Consider the following 24,884-nt stretch of genomic DNA (forward strand, 5'->3'; position numbering starts at 1 on the left):
GAGAGAGAGAGAGAGAGAGAGAGAGAGAGAGAGAGAGAGAGAGAGAGTCCCGCGTTAATCACTTTTTCAATTTCCAATTCTGATCACCGTCCGCAATCATGGATCGAAAAACCTGTTCGGAGAGCCAAAGAATCCTCGGCGTCCCTTTTCTCCGCTTCCGACCTCGGCTCTTCATTGCGATCCACAACACTCGCGGAAAGGGGAGCGCCTATTCAACGAGAATAATCGAAGGAGCCGGCTCGGGGAAAAGTCGAAGAGTAAAAAAAAAAATCAAAAGGTGGAAGCTTCGCTGGGAAATCCCAATCCACCTAGGCCATCAGCTCGAATCCCCGGTGTAGGTTACTCGGTGGGTAATCCAAGATCTGGGCGTCACGTATCGGGCATACGTCAGGTTAGCTCCTTACACAGCCCGTGGTTCGGATCTATGTGTCATAGTTCTCGAATGCAGGCCGAGAAATGAGTTAACGCGCGGAGGTCTAATGGCTATTGGAGAATTTAGCTGGGAAGGATTACGCTATGGAGAATGAGAATAGTGGATACACCATGGGGAGTAAAGGTACTTTCAATGACAAGGCAACTTTTAGAGCGAAGGTTCCCGTTTGCTTCCGTGAGGGTCTCTCGGGCGCTATGGTGTCTCAAACATGGCTAAATAAACAGAACGAGATGACGTACAAGAAATGCGTGAATTTCACCAGGGTGTCCTAGATGCGGTTAAACGAATGATGTGTCTCGATAAATTGGGGAGCACACATTGTCACAGGGTTCCCCCTTAGGTATAGAACAGGAAACGCGGACCTCGATCGAGGCTGAAGAAGGCTCACTTATGGTATTGACTTTCCCTCGCGCGAGAGTTTGCTCGAGGATTGCTCTTCCACCGAAAAGGCATTGGCCTAAATGGGAGAACGTCTATGCCTTACGGATGAAACGATGAAATTCGAGGGATATCAGAGGTACATTCGATTTAAGCAATAGGACCACCTCCCCAGCACTTGGACAAATAAGCGGAATGCTAAAAGAAAGAGAGGGGCTTTCAGTCCACTGGGAAATCCCAATCAACCGAGACGATCCGCTCAAATGCAGTGATGCATGTTCTGTGCTGTGTAACGTCAGATTAGCGCGTCACGTAACGGGCGTGCACCACTTAGCTACTTGTGGTTGGATTTTCCTGTCATGGCTAGTGGTAGAGGATGGAGCACCAGAAACGTGCGAACAAAGTCGAGCCTAACATGTCACAGCGCTCTGAACACGAGAGAACGAACAAGCTGTTTTCGAGTGGCGGGAATGCTTATCAGGCTATTTCGCGTGAATAATCGAATCGAGTACTCGCTCGAAAAGCGGCCGATACGTTCAAAAACAAAATATTGAAGCTAGCCTAATCCACTGAAAAATCTGACGTAAGTTACGTACTGGGTATCCGGGAAAACCAACACGTTTCATGTATCGGGCGTCATCGCTCAACTACTCACAGCGCTGGATTTTCCCGTCACAGGTGTCACAGGATTCTCCAAGGATGAAGTGCAAGAACAGCGCGAACAGGTCGGAGCTAACGCTCCGGGACATCCTAGACAAGGCTAGACGAATGGAACCCATCGAGAAAACGGGCCGCGAGTTGTGATACAGGTTCCTCCCCGAATGTACCGCAAGAAACACGTAAACGCTGTCGGGGCTAGCGCGTGTCCGGGTGGTCCAAACACGGGCAGCCTAACGGGGTGTCAAAAGGATACGGAGAGCACGGTATGCTGGAGGATTCATCGTGGATGCGGCGCAAATAACGCGGTCGAGGCTAACGCGCCAGGGTGTTCTGGATAACGGAGGATGACGTTTGCTTGTTCGGAATACGGAAGGGCAAGGAGAATAATGGAAGGAGCCTCGAAAAACAGGAGCGCTACGCTCGCTGGGAAAATCACATTTCGCTAAATGGTTCGCATCTGCCACGATCTGGAGTGCTAATAAGCTATTTACAACGTGGTTGGATCTTTAGTTTGCGGTGCCATGGGAGTCTCCTCGGAAGCAACATAAACACGGAGATAAACATAGTTGAAATTAACACGCAAAGTGCCCCAGGCGAAGACAACAAACGGAGTGACCGAGGAGTTGGAAATTATGTCGCGTTGAAGGATTCTTCAGGGAAATGGCAGAGGAAACGATAAACACAATCGAGTCTAACGTGTAAAAAAATTCTAAATGTAGATTCTAGGAAGATTCGTTCGATGAAAGGAGTTTGGTCAAGTGAGGTTGGGAAGAAAAGGAATAACAAATAGGTACACCATATGGACATCATCAAGGCTAGTAGCCTCAAGATAGGAACGATTTGGGAATAATGGTATAAAATATATTACAAAACTCACAATTCACCGAAGAGTGAATTCTTCTAATAACGTCATATCAGTGCATACATCATGCTTCGGTGCATAGTCATAGAAGTTTAGAGCCAGCGCGGCAAATACTGTAGATATCAACACACTAGAGTGTCTCAGACACATACAACTAGATGTGTATTCGTTGACGCAAAGTAAACGAAATGTTGCGTCACAGGGATCTTCTCGAACAAGGCAAAGGAAACAGTCAACACGAGCAAGTCAAATGCGTCAGAATATCCTAAACAGAGAACCGTTTCGTCACATAATTAAAGAAGCCTACCCAAAGGGGAACCAGTCGCAGACTATCCAAGTAAAAAATATTAGAAGCTACCCTCGTTTGTTAAATCACAATCCACCAAAACCGATCAGCTCGAATCTCCCCTATTCGAGTTCCGCACTGGGTGATCTCCGACCAGCGCGTCACGTACGCGGCGTACATCACTCATCTACTTACGGTTCCTCCTTTCGCGGTGTTCTCCTCAGACGTGGCACAACACCCCGTCCAAACGCTTCGGGGTATCCCAAAACACTTCGAAACGCGGTTGTCCTTGGAAAACAGAAACCACAGGATCCTTCTCGCGAGTTGCACAAGAAACTCGAAACTACCGCACCAGTGCGTCCAGGATCGGGCCAGCTGTCGCCTATTCGTCGAGGAGCACACGCGCCGTGTCACAACTGGGTGCACGTGATTCGTCGATGTCCACGGTGGGACAATTGGTACCGTTTTCTTTTTTTCTCCGCCTCCTGCGGGCGCAGCGGCGTGATCGCGCGCGTAACAAACCGATTCGTATCCGCGGTCGAAATTGCCGCCGGCCGACGTCAGCCGTTTGCGTCGCGACGCCTCTCATAAACAGAGAGGTCCGGCATTCGAGCGCGCCCGCCGCGGCTGTGCACGGATCTCTCGTCGTCGTGGATCCTCCGCGTACGTGGCGGTCAGTGAGCGCGTCGCGGCGCCTCGCGAGCGCGGCAGGTGGCGCGAGACGCCCGACTACCAACCGGGGGGCGGCGCGGTGTTCCGACGCCACTCGAACGAACGGACACACTGACGCCTACGAGCGGTTTCGGGGGTTGGAGAAACGATGCTGCCGTCTCACGGCGATACCGCGAACGAAATTGAGCGTGGCTCCAGGACTCGACGAGAGAAAATGCGCCAGCAGTCGCGTCCCCGACGCCGAGTGGGGGTGGGTCGTCGCGACCCTCTCTTCTCGCCATCTCTCCGCCTGCGGGAGCCCCACTCTTGTCTACGCGCCGGATATATACCCCGACTCTTCCCTTTGACTCCCTAACCCACCTCGCGATGGTTCCGTAAACTTTTTAAACTCATGGCACGGATCGGAAGGGGATTCCCGTGCTCGTTTTTGGAATCGCGGGGTGCTTTCGAAAAAGAAATTAACGGGAATGGCTTCCAAGAGGTTGGGCATTAGTTGACCGGAGCAAGGATATCGCGGTTCAGTGAGATATCGAGTATCGTTGGAGAGATGATAGGGGTGAACAGGCTTGACGATGAATCGTTTATTAAGAGGGGGTAGGTTTAGTTTAGTTATTTTTTAATAGTATTTAGTAACAAGGACAGAACTTTACTTCGTGTCTTGTATCGTATTTCTTTCTACCCTCCACTTGCTTCGTTGAGGTTATTTCGGTTCGTTGGAAGGCGTTAAACATTTGTCACAATTAGGGTGATCGTATTTGATCGGGGAATGATGGAGGCGCGGTAATTTGCTCAGACTTGTAACTTATTCCGCTTCCCTCGGTCGGCCTTTCGATGGCTATTTGTCCTCAGCAAATAGAATGCCTTGATGGACTACGTGTAAACGTGGGGACATGTTTCTTGTTTAGAATAATGGTAAGCCCTTATCGCAACATTGACACTAAACTGGATACTTCTAACAAAACATCTAGGGTTTAAATCTAAACCCTAAATCTAAACTAACAGTTTGACCTTTACATGTATATCCTCGTAAGATTATCATTAACGACTTTGAACAAAAATTTTTATTAAATGTAAGGATTCGCCAAGCCTGCTTTGTATTAATTTTACTTTTACCACGTTACACAGACCATAGTATTTTCTTATTATCAGTGTCACTCGTGACACATTATCTCGTTTATAATCTTTGTATTTTGTTAAGGTTTATCATGTTCAACTTCTGTTGCTTCCCTGGGTTTTTCCGGCTGGTTCGCATACTGTTTCTAAGTACCACGGTTAGTAGTTCCATCCTAGTTCCAAACGACTGTAATTCTTTAACTTTTTGTTCTCGAAACGAAACATTTTGCGTGACATTCTGCCGTGGCTGTGGCACTCGCGTTGATACTAAGGTTAAATGAGAGTTGCTTCGTTATCATCTTTCACATTTATGAAACTACCTTCTCCCTATTATGCCTCCTCACCTGTTCATTAGGGTTGTTTCAAACCCGCAACTCGGACCGATTCGATGCACATTCAGGCTTATTTTTGTTACAAACACAGAAGGAGTAAACATTTTATTAATATAATTTGCTATGACTGCTTTTAATGAAAAACATTGTTCCAGCAAATACGAAGTTCGCCTTCTATTCCATTATACAAACCATTTCGTAAACCAGCAAAAGGAATTAATTAACAGTGTCCCAGGAAACCAACTAAGTATGATGTTACATAGTGTTCCACATTTCGTAATTGAAGAGTACAATGCATAGTTAGCCAATGTTGAGAAACTGAAACTATCTCCTCAGAAACTCAGATTAATGTCTCCAAAGCATTTGATAACTTATAGGTAATACTTGAGATCGCGAGTGATAATATTCTGATTCTTTGAATGTTAAACAGTAAATAGTTCTAGCAGAAAAGAAATAAGAGGGATCTCGAAAACTGGCAGAAAATCATGCAGACCAGAGGATCCCTATTTCGTGACGGAATAAGTTTTGCCTGAACCCTTCGAAAGACCAAAGATGTCAGAATAATCAAGACGTCAGTTGCCAAACTGGCCAACAAAAATTTAATTAAATGTATTCCTTTAAAAGAAACGTCCTTGGGGAAGATTTAATTAAACTGCAGCCGATGCTTCCATCTCTGTACCGACGTATCACATTACCAATCTTCTTATCGAGCCAATACCCATTAACCTTATCAGCTGCAGGCTGGCAATGTTAGTGGGTGTTCGAAAAATGAATTATTTATTTACCGGATTGACGGAGAGAAAATCTCTGTGGCGCAGAGCACGATAGTCAGGAAAGAATGGAAAAAGAAAAATCAAATATACAGGGTATACCAAATTTGAAAAAATAACTATCCTTATCTTGCACATAGGTAAACAAAAAGGAATCAGCAAATCCTAGTGTAATGAAAACGTACTCTTGTAAAACACACTACCAGGTTACTTTTACGGTTTGTCCCAACTGCGAGTTTCTTTTGTATAAACGACGGTAATAGGCACCATTTGTCGAAACAGGATGGCATTCTTTTCAATGAAGCCTCCCTTCTACCTGTGCCCACTCTGATTTCGATACGAAGCAGGTGTCATTAATCGTTGGCGCCACATGTGACAGTACCTTTTTCACACTCGTCGAGAAATTACCGTGGAGCAAAAAGCTAAGCCATCATAGCATGCGCTACTTTCTCGCACCGCAAAGGTGTCGTGGCGCTTTACCGGCCCCGGTATTCGCCTGATTTGGTTCTGCTTTTTATTTCTGAAATTGCAAGAAAAGCAATTCGACGCGGTGTCAGACATTCGAAAAGCTTCCACCACCTCCTTTTACGCCGTCGCGAGTAAGACGTATTAGAAATGCTCCAACAGCTCCAGCAGATTTCGTGAAGCGTGCATTTCTTCGGGGAAGATATATTTTCGATAGATAATAGATATTATTGGTTCGTGTAACGGTATTTCTTTATTTGAGTTTGAAATCTTATGGCAATATACGCATGATAAAAAGGTGAACAAATATTATTAATGAAGTTAGTAGTCGCTTATATTTTAATTAAGCGTCGATGTTAGATTCTATGAGTAATGGAAATATTTATGTGCCACGTAAATTTTTTATTAAAATACTTATTTTTTATGTTTTGATGAAAAATATACGCGTTCTTCAAGCATTAATTTATACCTTAATAGTGAATTATTGTGAAACATTTACGTAGTAGATGATAATTCACACTGTTCGTGAGGTCTAATATCAGTGCTTGTAGAAAATTATATCAATAATAGAAGTAATATGTCCCGATTGTGCATAGATTATGTATGAACATTTGGAAATGTATAATTGAGTGCCAAAAATAGAAATTAACGTATAGTAACAAGACAAGCATACATCGGGAACTTAAGAAATTATAAAGTAAGAAAAATGTAATATGGAGACAAATAATCAGTGAGAAAAAGAAATAAAATGTAGATTTGAAGAAAGGAGACTGTCATATTGAAATGGCATTCATCGCTATAAATTGCGGCTAATGGTAATATTCGAGTCGCCGCAACGTTTCCTCTACCGCGTGCTCTCAGCAGAACCTCAAAACGTTACCACTGAACAGTCGAGAGCTTCCAAGCGAATGTCTTATTCCTAGAACGGTCCCACTTTGAGGATTACGCGATGTCTTACGAATTCAGCGAAATAAGTGAATGGTATAGTTCGCCTCGAAGACATTCTAAAACTCTTTCGGTTCCCCAATTAGCGAGAAAACCATAAATCACGTTTGTGCCAGCACACTTTCGTCTGCCGCTGTGGCGCGACTTACTTTATTAAATACGAATACTTGTTTGCAATATATACACCTCTCCGAGATATTTTTCAGCCGAAAATCTTCGAGTTGTCGAGGGCAATTAGCATTCATAGGTAATTTGCGAGAAGTGGAGGCGAAAGGAGCTGCTGCGAGTGCGATGATTGCATTATAAAAAGTAAAAAATTGTATTATGGAAAAATTATAATTATCGAAGTTAACTTTCTGTTTACGAAGAAAAAATTACTGACACCCTTATGGTTAATACTTTACATATGCATGTTTACAGACATCCAGGAAAATGTTAAATTCTAATTGAGGCTTAGAAGGTCTGGAATTGCTGTCTGTTAGCAACGATTGACGTATCGCAAACTCAAACAAACTCCAAAGTTTTGATGAACATCGCCCAGGGGGTCGCGGATCTGTTTTTCCCAAATTAGCTGCTCGTAACAGATTTGTGCTGGCGTATCGAGGAAAGCGAAAGTTTGACCTCTTGTTTTGTTTTCTTTAGAATTTTTATTTCAACGCCATTTTCCAATGTTCATGAATATAAATTTTACAAGACACACTTCGAAGCAATCAGAGCAGTAACATGCCTTAATAAACATTGTTACGTTCAGTTAAAAGTATTCAACGTTTAACGAAGAATCCTCTGTACGACCCTCTGTCAAAGTCAAACAGTCCCCTTTCCTTTTGTCATTATATTCTACATTAAGAGATTCAAACAGTAGAACGTTAAACGCGACTGCCGTCTCCGTCTAGTTGTAAAATTTCCATTGGTCCGCGCCTCGATGGATTAATGGGAGAATTAATTGTTAATTGCATTGTTGAATGTGTTAGTCTTGAATTGAACATCGAGGCATTAAAGTTTACAGGTAGCACGACCATCGCCGACAACAGAAACGGCGAATAATCCACCAGACGTGGCTCACGAAAGCAGAAAATTGGGCCGATTGAAATCTACTCTATCGTCTTATCGTGCCACGATTGAATTAGCCGTCCAATAATCGAGCCCGATCTGGGGGGAACAAGCCCCTGCTTTCCATGCAACGGGTGTTCGGATTAAACGACAGATAACGGATACAAAACAGACTCCGGCTTCGACGTTTCCTTTCGGAACGATGAAACGAAGAGCTCCGGTCGAGAATAGGGAACTATTAAGAGATCAAATTTACATGTTAACCGATGTCTCGGACAGATTTAAAATTGTGTTTGGTCGATTCTTACGTGAGCGTGTCATTGCTTTTTTTCTAAGGTAATTATAATTATTTTTATTTTATCTAGCATCATTTTACACCTCGGACAGCTTCAGGTATAGGGATATCAAAATAAAGAAGGACACGGGTATTCGAATAAAGTACTGAACAATCCAATGAATAATAAACGCTCAGTTCCCAAACTAATTTTCATTCAATCTCAATTTAGACTTTCACAGCTTAGTAACTTTTTAAACTCATTCAATTGCAGTTAGCCTAACCTTGTTTGGGTGTCTAACCCAGTTTGCCTTTAAAAATTGTTCCGTGGTTCTTCGTAAATTTTTAAATCCATTCTTGCAAGAAGGAAAAATCGAAAGAGCTGACGAAAATTAGAAAACTCTAATAGGAAAAATCTAATCGAATATTTATTACGTTTAAAGCGCTTTGCGAGAATTTTGTGCGACTATTCGACGTCTGGAAATATTTTTAATATCTCTTCTCCGCCGAAGGAGCCGTGTCACCAGCACGGCGCGAATGATAAGTAAAAGGAAGATCCAAACCACGGAGACCGTTTGCTGTTACTCTTAAAATATTTCCGCTCAGAAATAAAAAAAAAAAAAATGAACCGGGCCACGGTCGAAACGTGGATTGACGAAGCCCTGAATCAATAGGGAATCAGTACAACGATGAATATTGCATCGCCCGTTTTAAAATAAAATTAATCTCTGGTTTATTTTATATCGCAAGAATCGTTTATTAAAAGAACCAGAAAATATGGCATGTGACCACCATCTACAAAAATTTCATTCCATTAAAGTTTCGAGAAATTTCAGAATATGTAAATGTGAATATATACGTTAGCGTTCATTGGCTTTATATCTGCAGTATGGTATATTAAAGAACCATTTTTAGAGGACTAAAGACTGTCTTTGTTCCTGTTGGACAGTCAGAGTGTGCCGTGTAAATTTTGCCAGGATCCTCATAGCTTGCTCGGAAAAGGATCAAAGAAGTAACAAAGAGACGCCAAGATGAACTAATGAAGTATTAAAAGTTTATACACGCGAGCAGCCTTTCCTCGATTTCTGGAAGTTTAATCGAAATTTTGTTGAGGACGAGAGAAATGACTCTGGCTTGCCCTAAGCCCACGTTTTAAAACGAGACAAGTCCAAGAGAATTTAATACTTTCAAACGTAATCTCCAGTTTTTGTAAACGTAATTTAATGTTTTTGCTACTTCATTTAAGTATTTCCACTCGAACCCTCGAGCATGGCAGTCTAAGTTGGAAATGAATTAATATTTTCCATTCGAAATAAAAAAAAAATGGAAATAATTACTCGGGTCAGTTAAGTATTTTCGAATCTTTGCAAAGTTGAGTAAAAAGTGTGTCGTTAATTATGCAGGAGCTTGCACTTTCTGTAACTTTTTATGCTCAATGAAAACATAATTAATAATTAATTTGATACGAATCTACAATGCTTAGGAGTCGATTGCATACTCAAAGGATAATTGAGACTTTTTCTCCGTTACTACTATTTAAACTTCTCCCATCAAACGCTGACTAGCACACGAACCACGTAATTTTATTAACCAGGGTTTTCGAGTAGCTATTATCGAGGAACTATTACTTAATTGCGCTGTCAATTATCGCCGCGGAACAATTTCTTTGTTTCGCTACCCACAGGAGTTCTTCAGGGGAAATTCTCTTTACTCCAATTTTCGAAGTTAACCGAAGAAGTTTTCGATGCTGGTCGGGGCGAACGTCGGGGGTGGTTAACACAAAGCCCGAAGCACGAGTCGTTATGTTCTGCTAAATGCAAAGAGATTGTACGATGGATACGAGTAGTGGGAGCGAACAAGCTGAAAGAAGTTTTTTGTAAATTGCGAACGCTATTGTCTTTGTTAAAAGTTAAATACAAAAATAAACGATTGATTGCTTATCACTCGTCGAATAGAGATTGGAATTGTAAGTATGGAATGAAATCCTTCGTAATAAATAAAAAAGAGAAAAATGGGAAAGACCAGTTTCAAATTTTCATCTCGGGCTGACAAATAGTCAGAATTAAGTGAAATAAATCCGCAAAGTGACGAAGTTTAGACCACCAGTACCAGCTCTTACGCTGATTAATAATACTTAACGAACGAGGAACGACGTCAAATGAACGCTCGAGTGACCTCTGATTCATACAATGTAGACTCTTGGACGCTGCGAGAGATATGTAATTCATGTAATAAAGGTTAATGGAAGTACAGCAAATGTTTGCCTCGACCTGCGCAAAGTGTGCACACGAATCTGATACGTGGTCGTGTTTCAGTTCCTGAAGTATATTTGAAAAGATACCGTGCTCGTATTTCGTTGTATTAAATCTCCACAAATGTTAGAGATTATGGATACTTTTCTGATTTGAGAGCGTACCGCGTATGTGCCTTTATCTTTACTATTGACCAATCTAGGAAGCGTCAACAACTTCAGGAGAACTTTTCACGTTAGTGCTCAATAATCAAGGTTGACATTAATTTCTACAGTTACTAAACAATGGACAAATAAAAAGCCTCGAGTTGAGAACTACTGGAATGTTTTATGTACTTTTCGTCAGAAAAGGAGACTCATTAAATCGAAAACAAAAACGAAAGCGATATCGACTTCCTGCTGGGACACTCGAACACCCAGGTACAGTTTTCCCATGCAAGGGAAACGAACCTGTTTTTTTTCATCCCGTTGAAAAAACACTAGCTGGTAGGGTAATACCCTGTCCTCCGCACCGCAATTTCATTGTTCTCGCAGTTGAATGTCGAATCGATGCGCTCGATACAGTGGCGGTGTTTGACAAGGACAACTCTAACCGGTGTGAAACGTACTTCGGTTCAGCCCCGAAGCCTTATCGTGCTCGTTACACGGCCGTTCATGTGCGACAAACGGTTTCGTTATGGTCCGTTGCGCGCTGTATTGGAACTTGCACGTTGTTGCGCTTTCGCAACATTTTGTTCGTCGAATCGAAGAACAGTCCGGATTGGAACGGGGAGAGGGCCAACGTGTTGCGACACGATTATTATCCTGACCGCTTCCGTTGCGTCGAAAACTTTGCACGCGTACGCACGCGGGATATTTGGAAAACGCAACCGTTTTCATTCCGTACGATTTTACGACGTGCCCGGAATTTTCAATCGTGTGGTTCAAAGCCTGTAATTGCTGGGTGATGGGAGGTTTTCGATCATGCTTTGCAAAGTGAAGTAAGGTATGGTATATTGGATATATACGTTGAAGTTCCTGAGCCTGGATAGATAATTTCAATATTAATGTTAATTAAATTTCAACTTTAATTCCAGAGACTTCACGTGCATATGTATTACATACGAGCTTTTGCCTGCGGCTTCGCTCGCATAGAAAACCGTTTAATGTCTTCGGAAACTGATATTGTTTCTGCATAAAACCTTTTAACCCCTCATTCACCACTACGGAGTTTTAATTTTATGTTATATCGTCACCTTAGATTTCGAAATTGATGCCATTGATTTAATAGGGTCCAGAATTTTAAAAGCAAACGAATACCCTTGTACTACCTGAAAATCATCTACGATATTCCTGTCACTTTCGATGAAGTCGCTTTGGAGATAAATCCCCAGTCTCGCGAGCAACGGGGAAGCGAAATTAGCAAAGAGATCATCCATGACAGTTTGTTTCTTCCTTCGACTCTTCCTCACGTGTTTTCCGAACGAAATGGGTTGAAAACAAGAGATTCAGCGGACAAGCAAATCGATGCCTCTCCTGGGATTGGAAATGCAAAAGAGCAGTTGACCTATTTTCTTTTTTTTTTCCAACAGCTCATTTTCCTCCGCCGAATATGTTCCTCTTTCCCGTTCGTTCTCCTGTCTCTTCTGTGCTCTCTTGCGATTCTGTTTAACTTTTCGGGCGTCGAACCCCGCCATCGACTCGGCAGATCTCTGGTAAACTAATTTCGAACGAAAAAAAAGTATCTTCGGGCTCTTTCTCTCCTCTTTTCCACTTTTATCCAGGCGATGGTTCGCCATTTTCTCTTTCTCTTCTACTTTATTACCCATAGATGCCCCGTCATTCCCCGTTCGTCAACGTTTCGTTTGCCGCTGTGAAAGCTCGACGCTCTCTGGTACTCGTTAGAACAGCTTCATATTTCGGATCGGATATCGGTGTCACGTGTGCAGTTTTGGATGGACAGAGGTGACGTGATTTTCTGAGAGTGACGTTCCCTTGATGTAATTGTTCCGGAAAACCTGAGCCTCCCGTTATCAAAGAACGGAATTTTATCGCGGAACGCGAATCGAAATGGACTTCGAAGACTTTCGGTTCTTTGAAAATAACAGATGCTGGAGCAAAGGATATTTGCAATAAAAATGGAAGTCTGCGCGTTACTTTGTATTTGTATTTGATCTACGTAGGCAGATGAAGGAAAGTTACAGTGACCAGATATGGCAACTCAATAAGGAGCAAAGAAAACGCTTTTTCTATCGAAAAAAAAAACCCTTAAAGGTGACCACTGCCGATGCTTTTACTTTAATTGGTCCAAGCTTAAACTTTCAGGAACGAGTGGAGAAGAACTTCGGCATCGATGAATTTTCCATTTGAACATCGTTTTAGCTGCGATTGGAAGAAGTAATACTTTTTATGACCGAAAATTGAAAACTGAAATGCTGTTTCATATGTCAAATACATAGGAGAAGGTTGCCGAAATCGGAAAAATATCTTCAACGTATTTGCCAACATATTACAACCTATTGCACCTCAAAATCGATTATCATAGAAACTACGTTCACCCACCCAAAAAAAATTCGCCGTTCGAGGTATCGGGTTAACGAAGGCGCCTGGGTGGTTGTTTCGACAAGTAGCATAATCTGAATCTCTCAGGCAGTAACAAGAAAGGCATTGCGTTACGGCTGACATCGTGACGTGATGACAAAAACAACGGCCACGATTTAGCAGCCACTCGAGCTTATCCTAAAGGAAAACGTATTACTGGACATTTCTGGGGAATGACGTACAGACAAGCAAGAACCGAAGTGATATGTTTGCGGTAGGCTTTTTGGGACAACAGCCTGCGTCGCTAATCACCGTGCGAAGCAATAAAGAACGGGCGACCTTTCCCGATGAAGGATTCGATTGATTAGTCATTAGAAAAATTCAGCATTACAGAAAACAAAGATTTATATAACTTCAATTTACATATTTTGGCTTCTAAACGTTGCAAAGTATGTTTTATTCTTCATATTTTATATATCATTTGCAGTGAACAATTTCTGAAGATACTTCTTTTTGGAGAGGCATTGCAATGTTTTACCCCGTTGAGGTTACGTTTCCTCCATGTTTTTCCTCGCGCTCCACGATAATATCGTTGAAACGAAACCTGTGCTCGTTATTGGTTTTCCGTGCGCGACGATCGTGTATCCCTTTCGAGGGTTAAAATGTTAAATAAAACACCGAATTTTACGTTAATCCTAAGTGTCGCGAGCTTTTCCACGGTCGGGCGTAAAAACTCGAAATCCTCTGGAAAAGACCGCTGCGCGACCTCGGTGGAAATCGTAAAATCGCGAGCGTACCCGTAAGTTTCCGTTAGTTTGGCCCTCGTGTTAGCCACGAAATTCCAGAATTCTTCACGAGTTCCGTCCACGGAAAAATCCTACAGCTCTGAATTTCCCGGCTCGTATCGTTCAGCATCCGACAACTTTCTCTTCGATGCACGTGTACAGCCACACGTACGCTGAAATTTGTCGGTGAAACTGCTACAAATGCTCCCGTTCGTTTCAAACACGGTGTATCCGGGCCATTTCTCGAGAAACAGTTTCTTTTCGATTGAACGATTGCCGGTGGAAAATAATTTTCGACGAGAGCTTTGATACGCACGGAGGAAACTCGAGTGTTGTTTATTCGACACGTTGACTGAGCTACGCGTGTAATTGAGAAAGAATTTTTATAGCCGAGTAACAGATAAGGTAGGATCTAGTTTTTTTAATAGACCGCTGATCAACCACTGTAATTCATTTTTCCATTCGTATAACACACCGAATGCGTTAATTTGGTACATTACAGATCTCTCACTCGAAATTGCACAGAGCATGAATCAGTATGCGTAGAAAGATGTTCTGAAAGCCCGCATGCCACCGTTGGCTACGGAGGTATGCTGCTGGAATGATTATTCCAACATGATAATGACCCGAAGCATTCGGCCAAGTTGGTTCAGAAATGTTTATGCAGTGGGAAAATCAATGCTCTGAAGTGGCAAGCCCAGTCTCCTGATGTGGATCCTATATGGCAACGTTTGCCAAACTATCTATCCTATAATGACCTATTATTATATGGCTTGGTTATGTAAGAACGAATTTTCAAAGTTAGATACAGATTAATAACTCAAAAACGCGATGCCTTAAACACATTTTCATCTCGATTTTCGTCTTACTGTAATCTACATACGTAGTATCGTGCTCCCCACATACCCAAGAATAAGAAGTGAAATTCAAACACGAATCGTAGGGAGCGAGATTGGTCGAGTAGGAAAAGCGGTCGACTGTGGATTGGCCCTATTTTTCGTTTAAACTCCTACAGTAAGTACCAAAGTTAAGGATATAATATATCTTCATGCGTGAGAATTAAATTATATGCATTAGCGGGTTAATATGTAACGCATGAGAAAAGGAGGTTTGGTAATATCAGCATAACGGATAAGGGACTCGCCAGTAAAGAAATTTAGGTAGCAACACACGCTGATCTCGAGGTTGACTACTTTTATGGCTTACTCACAGGTATATGGAGGATTCTCGTGTCGCGCGGTAATAAAGTGGAACTTTAGACGGGGACGAAACACGGTATAAAATTCACTGTATTGCTATCGCAGGAATATTCGCTATTCTCGTTTGCCTCTTGTTAATCAAAAAAGGTGGACGAATAAATATACTCTGCAGCAGAATGTTTAATAACGATATTACTGTAAGTAATACTTTCAGTGACTACTTGCGTCTATTCTCTCTATTTACATTTAATAAAATTATAGATCGTTCAAACAATTTCAATATTTCGATATAAATAATTACCCGTCATTTTAAATATTGCTCCCTGCACTGATTACCCATGTTTTCAATTTGCTTTTCGCAACTAGAAAGTATTAATTGACATTTTATTTTACATTCTTCAAATACTGCATTTCGTTCGATTAGTAAAATTATTAAATTGTAGAGAGTTCAAATAGTTTCGACGATACTCTGAAAATAATCGAATATTATTGTTCTGAATAGTTCTAATTAATTTATCTAATTTTCATGTTGCTTTTACTTGTCTTCGTCGCCACCATTTCAACACGTTCAACTATATCTCTCAAACCCACAACAGTGTCCTTGCCCGCATGCTTCCGCGGCCATCATAGGTGGGTCTAATTTACTAACAGCACATACCCTTCTCTAACTTAGACGGGATACTTCCACCAGTGAGTAAACTTGTACGTTGTCCTCATGTAACGTGGTTTCGAAACGTTAAACCGAAGCTCGAAACTAGTGCTCTCCTGACGGACACTTTCTCACGTCGTGGCGAATTTTTCCATTTGTTAAATGTACGTTAAACCTCGACAAGGGTTGCATTTCTCAACAAGGAGTCGCCGATCCCTCCTCAAGCGTCAATCAATTTCGTATAGCTAATTATATTAATGAGCGTTCTGTTCACTGCTCCATAAACGTAAGTGATGTCATTCACACGCCCTGGGAAACCATAAGCCTCTTAAGTCAAAGCTATTCCGATCTATACATATACGTATAGACCTGAGACTCCTGAGTGAGAACTGATTTGATTCATATCTGGGTCAATGGGCAACAATCGTGTTAAAGAGACTGATATGAAACAAGACGATCACATATATCGATATCTGCAAGAAGAAATGCCAATTTCAATCTAAACACTGCTGAATTGACCAGTGGTACCATTGATAAGTGGGAATTAAATTAAAAGTTTCAATACATTTGGTGTTTTTTTTTTTTAACTTCAGAATTGAATAAAATATTGGTTTTAGCGCCTAAGTATGATTTAAGTATTAATTAAAAAACAAAACACGCTCTTCTTACTCATAATGTCCACAGGATAAAGAAAAATCTGTCTCGGATGGAATGGAGTCCAATTAGGTCAGAGTTGTAGTCAGCCTCGGTAAGACCAGCGATTAGTTGGCAAACATTACTCCACACTGTCCACATTCTCCTTAATCCTGGACTAATCTTTCTTTCTCTTATTCGTACAGAATCCTACGGTTGCAGCATGTATCTATAACCTTACAAAAGCTGAGCTTGTGAAGGACGACACACGTATCATATTGTTTCAATCTTCTCTTTCCCTAATTGGGGTATCGTTCAAAAGGGTTTGGTTTGTTTAATCCATGGTAAGAAAACGTCTTTATCTGCAACAAAGTGGCGTCCTGTTAGGTCAGCGCTTCGGTGTTCAGCGTGGAATGCGATTCCTAGTTAACAGATACTCGGAAACGTGCTGGAATTTTCGAACCTGTCCCTTGGACCCGTTGCTCGATCAACGATTTAATTGTTTTCCGTGTTTTCGTCCCTAAATACCTCCCTACAATCCCTTGGTCCTCGTTTCCTTGCCCCTTCGCAACGTTATTGCTCGCGGGAGCCGATTCTAATTGAGTTTCGATTTTCCCTGCCTTCTTTTTTTTTTGCCCCTTCTATGTGCTCGAAGGCAGAAATTGTCCTGTCGTTTCCTGCGCTATTTTTTTTCTATTATCCTTAAGGTACGCGACGGGCATCGAAAAATAATAACTCGAGCAATTTGACGCGGGTAGCCTTCGGCCGATATTGATTCTCGTGAAAATTCCAGCGTGCGAGTTTGATTAAAAGTCGATTGCGTTTAAATCCGGGTCAGCTACGAGCGAGGCTTCCCCGCTATTTGGCTGATGGAGAAACGAATTAATGGAAGATGTCTCGAGCGGTTGACATTCGCGCGGGGGTGTTGAGAAAGATGGCGTAACGAGGGAGACGGTAAGACGAAATTGAAAGCGACTGCGTTTATTGCGGAATTTTTCTATTTACTAGTAAACATCATCGGGACCATTATTGAATTTCAGAAGAAACAGCGGAGTTTTATTAAATAACACAAAACTATTAAAAGTGCGATTGACGAATAGGAAATATAATTTTTGAAATTTATTCTCTTAAAAATGGAGCCTCCTAAAAACTGAACACGTTATTTATTGGATAATCATTCCTCAAAGATCTACTGTGAAAGTACGAATAAATATGTGTGCCCTTGAAGCATATTTCCATAATGTTGACGAGAGTAGCAGTCTTCTGTACAAAGCTTTCGATTCATTGATCAAAAATGCAATAATATGCTGCCAATTTAATAATTTCAGTCCCGTGGACGGTCGTGATCCGGCCGCAGAATTAAATACACGGAAACCAGGAGGGCGCCTTTTTCCCTTCTCCTTGCCAGATGCACTTTGTACCTGTTCATCGAGAATCTTATCCATTACGAAATTAAATCTCGACCCGGGGAATATCAGGTTGCTATCGATTGAGCGGTTACCGTCTGATCAGATACACGGTTGCTCCGCATCGAGCACCGAACCGCCATTCTGGAACAGTTCGCCATCGGTTATTGACACAAAGTTATCGGATATCGCCACTTAAACGATAGCTTGTTGCCATGGCTTAACGCATTCTCGTTATTTCGATAATCTTCGCAATGGCTCGGGGGCGTTAAACTTGTACACCGCGGTTCTTTTGAACGGGATACCCGATGCGGACGGGAGGAGACCGGGCCAAAGAGATATTGGAATCGCCTCGAATGCCCTCGAAATATGATAGGCAAATAATGGGATATTGAATGCACAAAGGACACGGGAAACAAAATATTACCTTAAGGCATCTCGACCATTTATGACTCGGCACGGCTCTTCGAGTTTTATTTAATTCTCTGGCTCTCATTTTTCGCGAAGGGGATTTAATTTGGTTTTCTAGTTCACGAGGGTGCTTGGAGAAAATGGTGTCGTACTAATTGTCTATTTATAGTTTGGTAATACAAAATATATGATGAATAGAATAGTAGCAAATATGTAGTGAAATAGTTTCTTATGCCTATTATCTCTCAGGCCATTGTAGGGAGTATTGTACGACTTAAAAACAATAAATAAGTCAGGTTTATGGGAAAGGATACAATAAAGCAGAGAATTTTTTTCTGGACCTCCTACTGAGATCTTTGGCAAGGCAATCCGACTGATTCAATTATAGTGGCCTAGACAGTGTCTGACTATTACTCGCTATTTCTACTTGCACTGGCGTTGATGACAATCAACAGTGCGTTAGTATTATATATTTTCGTTTTATTGTAAAATACGTAATATCATACGACTGTCAATGCCTGCCAACACCAATGCAAGTAGAAATAACGAGCTTAAGAATGCCAGCCCAAGTATAATTAGTCAGTAATGGTCAGGCACGTTATACCCAATCGCATTCAAGGGCCTTAAAATTTTGTAAATCAATTCTCTTACTTTTTAAAATGATTATTGAAGTAATTTCTAAAGATGCCAACAATCGATAGGTGTCAAACATTTTCTGTTATTCGATTTCGTTTTCACCATTTCTCTTCGCCCTCGTCGAGGAACAGATTAGAGATACTTCCAATGGAAATGGACAGACTCGGTCGCATAAACGGACCGCGACTGTTCCAATAGCCCTTCGAATTAACGCCGCGATGAATGCAAAGTTGTATCATTAGCGTACCGAAAAGATAAACGAGCCGGTTTACGAGGATTTCCGAATGAACGTATTTCGTATCCTAATACTGTTTTTGGGTAAGCACCGTTAAAATATCTCGAGCGAGCCACGACTTAGCTTACGGTGCCGAGTACATTTAAAAAGCGGGAAAGTGCATTTTTCAGGATCTCCAAGGAATGGTTTAACGAAACAGCGTTTTAAATGTAGTGGAATTGAAACGAGTCGAAATTCTTTTACAAAATCTTTGCACGAAGGAAATTTCACGAATTACCGCGATAATATAATTGTTCACCTTCAAGCAAAGAATTGTTAAAAACAAAATTTGTTGCAATCAAAACTTTATAAATAAACGCAGATGAATAATTACACCAAAATAATTAACTCTCAGTTAAAGATTTTCGCAAATTCTCTCCAATTATTTTACCTAGATTCCATCTGTTCCTTCGAAAATGTTACAGAGATTCGACACTCATGAGAAGATAAGGGGTCAGGATTGGCCGTATGATAAAACGGTCACCTCGAGGTTATCCGGTATACCCAGAACAATAAAAGGTAATATCCTAGTCTGCAACAAGATCAGTTCGATTTGACTTGTCCTTTTTGCAAGGAAACGACACCAGCCCAGAGGTACCATGAAGGGTGTACGGAATTTTTCTCGCGAAGATCCTTCGGCAAACCCCTTTACTGTCGACCTAGATTTTCACTCCCAGTTTCGACAGATTTTTACAATAAAAACGCCCTTGCAACTCATTTTATATTCTCCGTCGTGCTACGCGAAACCGATTATTCTTTCAAAATCGTTCTACGCGTTACTTGTTAAATTTATTTTTCACAAGTATAAAGTACTAATACTAATGCATTTAAATTTAATTTCCGGTTACCATGTGCTAGAATATTTTAAAATATATTGACTTCCTCGTACCAGTAAGAGTATGTCTTAATCAAGTTTTCAGTTATTATTAAGTCAGTCATAGCTTTAATATTTCATCTTTGATTATCGAGTTTTCCATTAGTAAAATCGTTCGCGTGAAAACTTCATTACGTTTAATTAATATAGATAATTCATTACGAAACAGTCGTACGTATAATGACTAAATGGATTAAACCGCGGCAAGGGAAAAATTAATAGGATAATATTATTTTGCAATAGACTATGAAAATGAATTTCATTCGTGGATTCCAACGCGTAGCGTTCACAATGGAATAAATAAACGCAATGTGCCACGGTGTGCCACTTGAACTCAATATTCCATTTACCTCGGTTAAACGCTTCCTCTATTTTACCCTACATAATTTCATTTATCTCGAAAACAACTCGAGAACTTTAAATTACTGTCGTCTTCGGATAAATGTCAAAATGCATGCATGCAATCAAAAGTTTGCGAATAAATCAATTTAAATTTCAACCCCGGAAAACACTGCGACGGAAACTTAGTGGCGAGAGAAAGTTTTCCATATTTTAAAATACACGCTCATAATAAATATCATTAAACGTGACATTTTATAGAGGATACGAGGCTACCTGTATTTTTCAAAGATGTTTGTAATAGATCTGTGATGGTTTTTTCTCAGACTTTAAACTTCGATTTTCAGGTTTCCCAAAAATAAATGATTATAAGAAAAATTACTTTAATTACTTTAATCGGATTGAAATTGCTGGAATATTAATAGTGTTTTAAATTTATTTAATAATTTCTTGCTTGCTAAAGACATAAATAAATTAATAACACGTTACACGGTTCTCTACATAATTGAATTTTAACATCGACTAAACTCTATTTTTAGGAAGACCGTCTTGGCATTTATTAATTTAATTTCACTTTATAGAATCCGCTGAGAATTTACCTTTCTCGAGTAGGTCCAACCGAATTTAAAATAATATTTGAGGGTAATATTCATTTCGTTTAATGTATTGGGTAAAAATATACTTTTATCGAAAGGGATCGAATTAAGAAGCTTAAACTAGTATTTAAACATAATAATCATATAAAAATTGTATAAACCTCAATTTTTATTACCGACAATTAAATGTAAATTAGTAGGTCAAATTTTAAATTGTTTTTATCGAGCTTATTAAACCTTCAATTTTCGACAACCTAGATTCCACTGTTCCCAATTTACGTCTCGTATTTACAGCAATAACGTCGAATATGCAATATCCAAGGAGAAAGTCCCCACAACGATTATTGTCCCCCATATCTCAGCACGAGGTACGGTGTTTCCTTGTCCTTATCATGGACCAAACCTTCTCATTTACTGCCATTCCATTTCACCCGTTTCCCAGTAACCTAAAACATTTCATCGTGCACCATCATGTACCATTCAAATCCCCCATAACACCGTCGTAGTTCGCGACGGTTCTTCCGTATTATTCCATTCAACGATATCGTAACTTGATCTCTTCACGACTGCTTCCCTTAGTTCTGCCCGACGTACGTTTAATTTCACTCTCAAACTATCGGTGATTGTTTCCCTCGGTGTTTCTCGTTTACTGATTTTATAGTGAAACCTCTCCGTCAATTGTGCCATGGAAACGTATTTTTTTATCACCCTGTCATAAAGGGAATGTTTTTTATACGACATTCCCTGGTACAGTGTTTCTCAAACTTTGCATTCATCTATTGGAGGATTAAATTAATTGAAAAAATAGTAGCAATTGTGCTTTATAGTAGTAGCAATTGTGATTTGGTTATATATATTTTTATTCTTTTGTATCGTTTTTATTTCCTTTTTGAGAATTTATGGAGCCTAGCTTTGAGGGACGTCGGTCCATTTTATCGTCGATTTCGCTCGTCAATTCATCGTTACGATCACCATTCACCCCTATTATTACTAATATTCCGGTTACCCGTACAAAAATCATGATACTGCGAAGCGGGTGGATGCTAGTTTAACCTTGTCCCATCAGATCAATTCTGATGCTATCCATGGTAATTGATATTCGCCGCTGTTCCACTCTCCTACATCAATTGTACGAGGTGTTCCAATTTTTTTGTTCGTTTGCGTGTCTCTGGTAATTGATCGATCATCGATCGTGCGATAACAACTTTCACCGCGTTGGTTTATTGCCTTGTTATAAATAAAGGTGAAAATATTTCAACTTGTTGGTTATACGATTAAATTTCGGCCAACGTATAATCTGAATATTAAAAAGTATTTCTTAAAAAAAAAATGAAAAAAAAAACTATATTGGCGTGAAAATTAATGGAACAAATGTAGAGATACAAATAGAAAATCTAAATGTAGACAAACTATCGGGTGAGGTAATTTTCAACACTTTGTCGTTCCGTATTCTTTAGCCATTTTCCACGGTAGAATTTTATTTAATAACATCATTGTGTCGATGAATATTTTTTCACGGTAATCTGTACCATCTACGACCGACGTGAATTACATTACCATATAATAGGTATTGTGATAAGGTAATAGGTATCAAAAGAAGCTACGAAAAAGTCTGATAAGAGCGAGCGTGGAATTACCGTGACACGAATAAACTGTGGCCTTCTTTCAGCGGGTATTTTTAATACAATGAATGTCAGGAAAATAAATAATGTCGTCCGAATTAACTTCACTTTCGTTTTCAAGTGTGTTTCATATTAAAAAAATACTATACAATTAAAAACCTTGGAGTGGTATAAAATAATATATTATAATTGAACTTTCGTAGTGTAGTAAATTCAAGTTGAATTCCTATTTTATGCATATCAATTGTTCCCCATTAATTGTCCTCGTGCTCCTCGAATGAAACAAAACACTAGAAAGCCGCATTTGAATTGGTATGAAATTCCATTCATTTATCAACGCACAATTTTCCCTAGAGTACTATATTCCTAGAACCCGAGTTAGTCGCGTCGATATAACACCATACAGTTGCCGGTGGAAAGTTTTGATCACAGCGCGAAAGACAAACGCTACTTTTGGGAGCAATAAACGGTGGTTAATTGCGCGTACAGTACTGTTGATAATAAAAAGCATTGCATTCGAGAAACTTAATTCTTTTCTTCGCTCCAATTATTGCGACTTGGTGACTCTCTAAAAAGAACAACTCTCGAAAACACAGCGTTTGAATTATTTAAATTTTCATTAGCAGTACTCAAAGGTGTCGTTAGAGTGCTATACTCTGGACAAACGCAATGATCTTTGAGGGCAATCTTTGATATTCGATACAATGAAGATCTCTTCCAATTTTCTTGTTCATCAAGTACGATAAACGAGAGTAAAGAACCGCGTTTCTGATTGACTGGTTATTTTCATCGAACAAAGTTAAAAGGCTGTAATACGAAGGGATGGGGAATTGAAAACCGAAGGCAGACGAAATACGATTCTTTGAAGTTCTTTTTTCCAATAGAACGACAAAGTATAAAATATATTTCACAACTGATTGCACGAACCTCTGTTCCTTTGTCTGTTTTATTAAAGTATGAAGTTCTTTTTCTATCCGATGACGTATTATGATTGAAACGCGAAACGATATTCACTGAATTGGATATAGACACCTCTGTTTATTAAAATGAACAGATTTTACAGCATTCATTCATTTCTTTCAACACGCGCTCTTGTTTTATTCTTACAATCTTTTTAAAGACAGATTCAATTGTATTGTGGTAATTAATATTTGAAAGTAATAACTTGACAATTATACAATGTAATAATTCCAAGTGAAACAAATAATTTAACAATTGAATACGTGCGTCATATTTGATCGAATTTCTCTGGAAAATAATATTCATAACCATGGCTACTAAAAGAAAATTAATATTATTGTATGAAACCATTTATTCGCATATGTTTTATTGTTCAGTAAATTGTAAAAACCGAACTTTTCCACAACTCAAAATAGTAACTGCTGGTGATTTAACATTTTCCGCATATCTCATTGCAAGTAAAATTCCAGTTCAAAACTACACTTCAAAGTGCTGTTAAAACTATAAACTGCGCAATCATAGAAGCTTTGTAGCAGTTGAACTGAATAGCTTTAAAAAGTGGTAACCGAAATTCTGATCAAATCGCTGCTTTACAATTGCACTTGTCAAAGGAAGCGTTTTAAACGAGAAACTACGATTCCCACTATGAAGTTATTATTAAAGCATGAAATTGAACACTTTCGTGCACGAAAAAACTCCACACCTGTCAGTCATTTTCAGTTTATCGGTGATAAAAAAAATAGCTAACGTTTTACTACTCACTGATAGACGTGTTAAAGCATTCCCCGAATTTTCGTTAGTATTAATAAAAAAAGAAATAGTTTACGTTCTGAAGAAATAAAACACACACGGGAATATTCAAATAGAACACATTCGTTTTATTCGTCGTGGAACAAAATGAGAACAGAGAGGACTCACCGTTTCTTTCGATTATTTTTATCTTTGTCTGGGGGGGGGGAGAGATAAACATTGATGGCATTAAACGATTTCGAGGGTTTAAAGGAAAGAACGCGAATTGAAGGAAGAATTGGGTTAAGAAGCTGGTTTATTCTTCTTTCAAGCTATTCTCAATCCGTCGTCGATTTATCAAGTATAGACTTAAAGTCGTCCAAAAAATCTCAAAGCTCTTTCAAAGACCTCAGGCTCGCTCATGCTCCGAATGTTTGTTTTGAATTACCTTTGCGTACGACCACCCCAATGATCATCTATTGACTTCGAAGACTTATTTATGAAGATTCGAAATAAATCGATGCTTGTTTTCGAGCCTGTAAACCGTTCACTTTCATCTTTTTATGTTTACAAATCTCCCCGTGACAATTCTGTTACACTCCATGTACAGTTCTATTTCGAAGATACCAATGGAACAATTTTATTGGCAAATTTCTGAACACGCGAAATATTTGATGTCTCCTTTTCCGCGCAACAAGAAAAAGATTTCCTCTTCGAAGAAAAGCTTCTTATCCTCCGAGTACCCGCATCAGGAGATGTT

At 40.0% G+C, this 24,884-nt stretch overlaps 1 protein-coding gene across 7 annotated transcripts in view; it reads right to left on the bottom strand.

Moving 5' to 3' along the window:
* LOC128877874 (collagen alpha-2(IX) chain) overlaps nucleotides 1-24,884 on the bottom strand; it is a 236,225-nt gene that overhangs the window by 131,233 nt on the left and 80,108 nt on the right. Inside the window, exon 1 of one of the 7 annotated variants that reach the window (XM_054125498.1) lies at nucleotides 2,815-3,372. The exons of the other annotated variants lie outside the window; for them this stretch is intronic. The gene's annotated coding sequence lies outside the window, so the exon portion shown is untranslated. Of the gene's footprint in view, nucleotides 1-2,814; nucleotides 3,373-24,884 lie in introns of those variants that run through there. 7 annotated transcript variants of the gene reach the window in all.

The sequence above is a fragment of the Hylaeus volcanicus genome, chromosome 6, assembly GCF_026283585.1.
Source record: "Hylaeus volcanicus isolate JK05 chromosome 6, UHH_iyHylVolc1.0_haploid, whole genome shotgun sequence".
Classification (NCBI taxonomy): domain Eukaryota; kingdom Metazoa; phylum Arthropoda; class Insecta; order Hymenoptera; family Colletidae; genus Hylaeus; species Hylaeus volcanicus.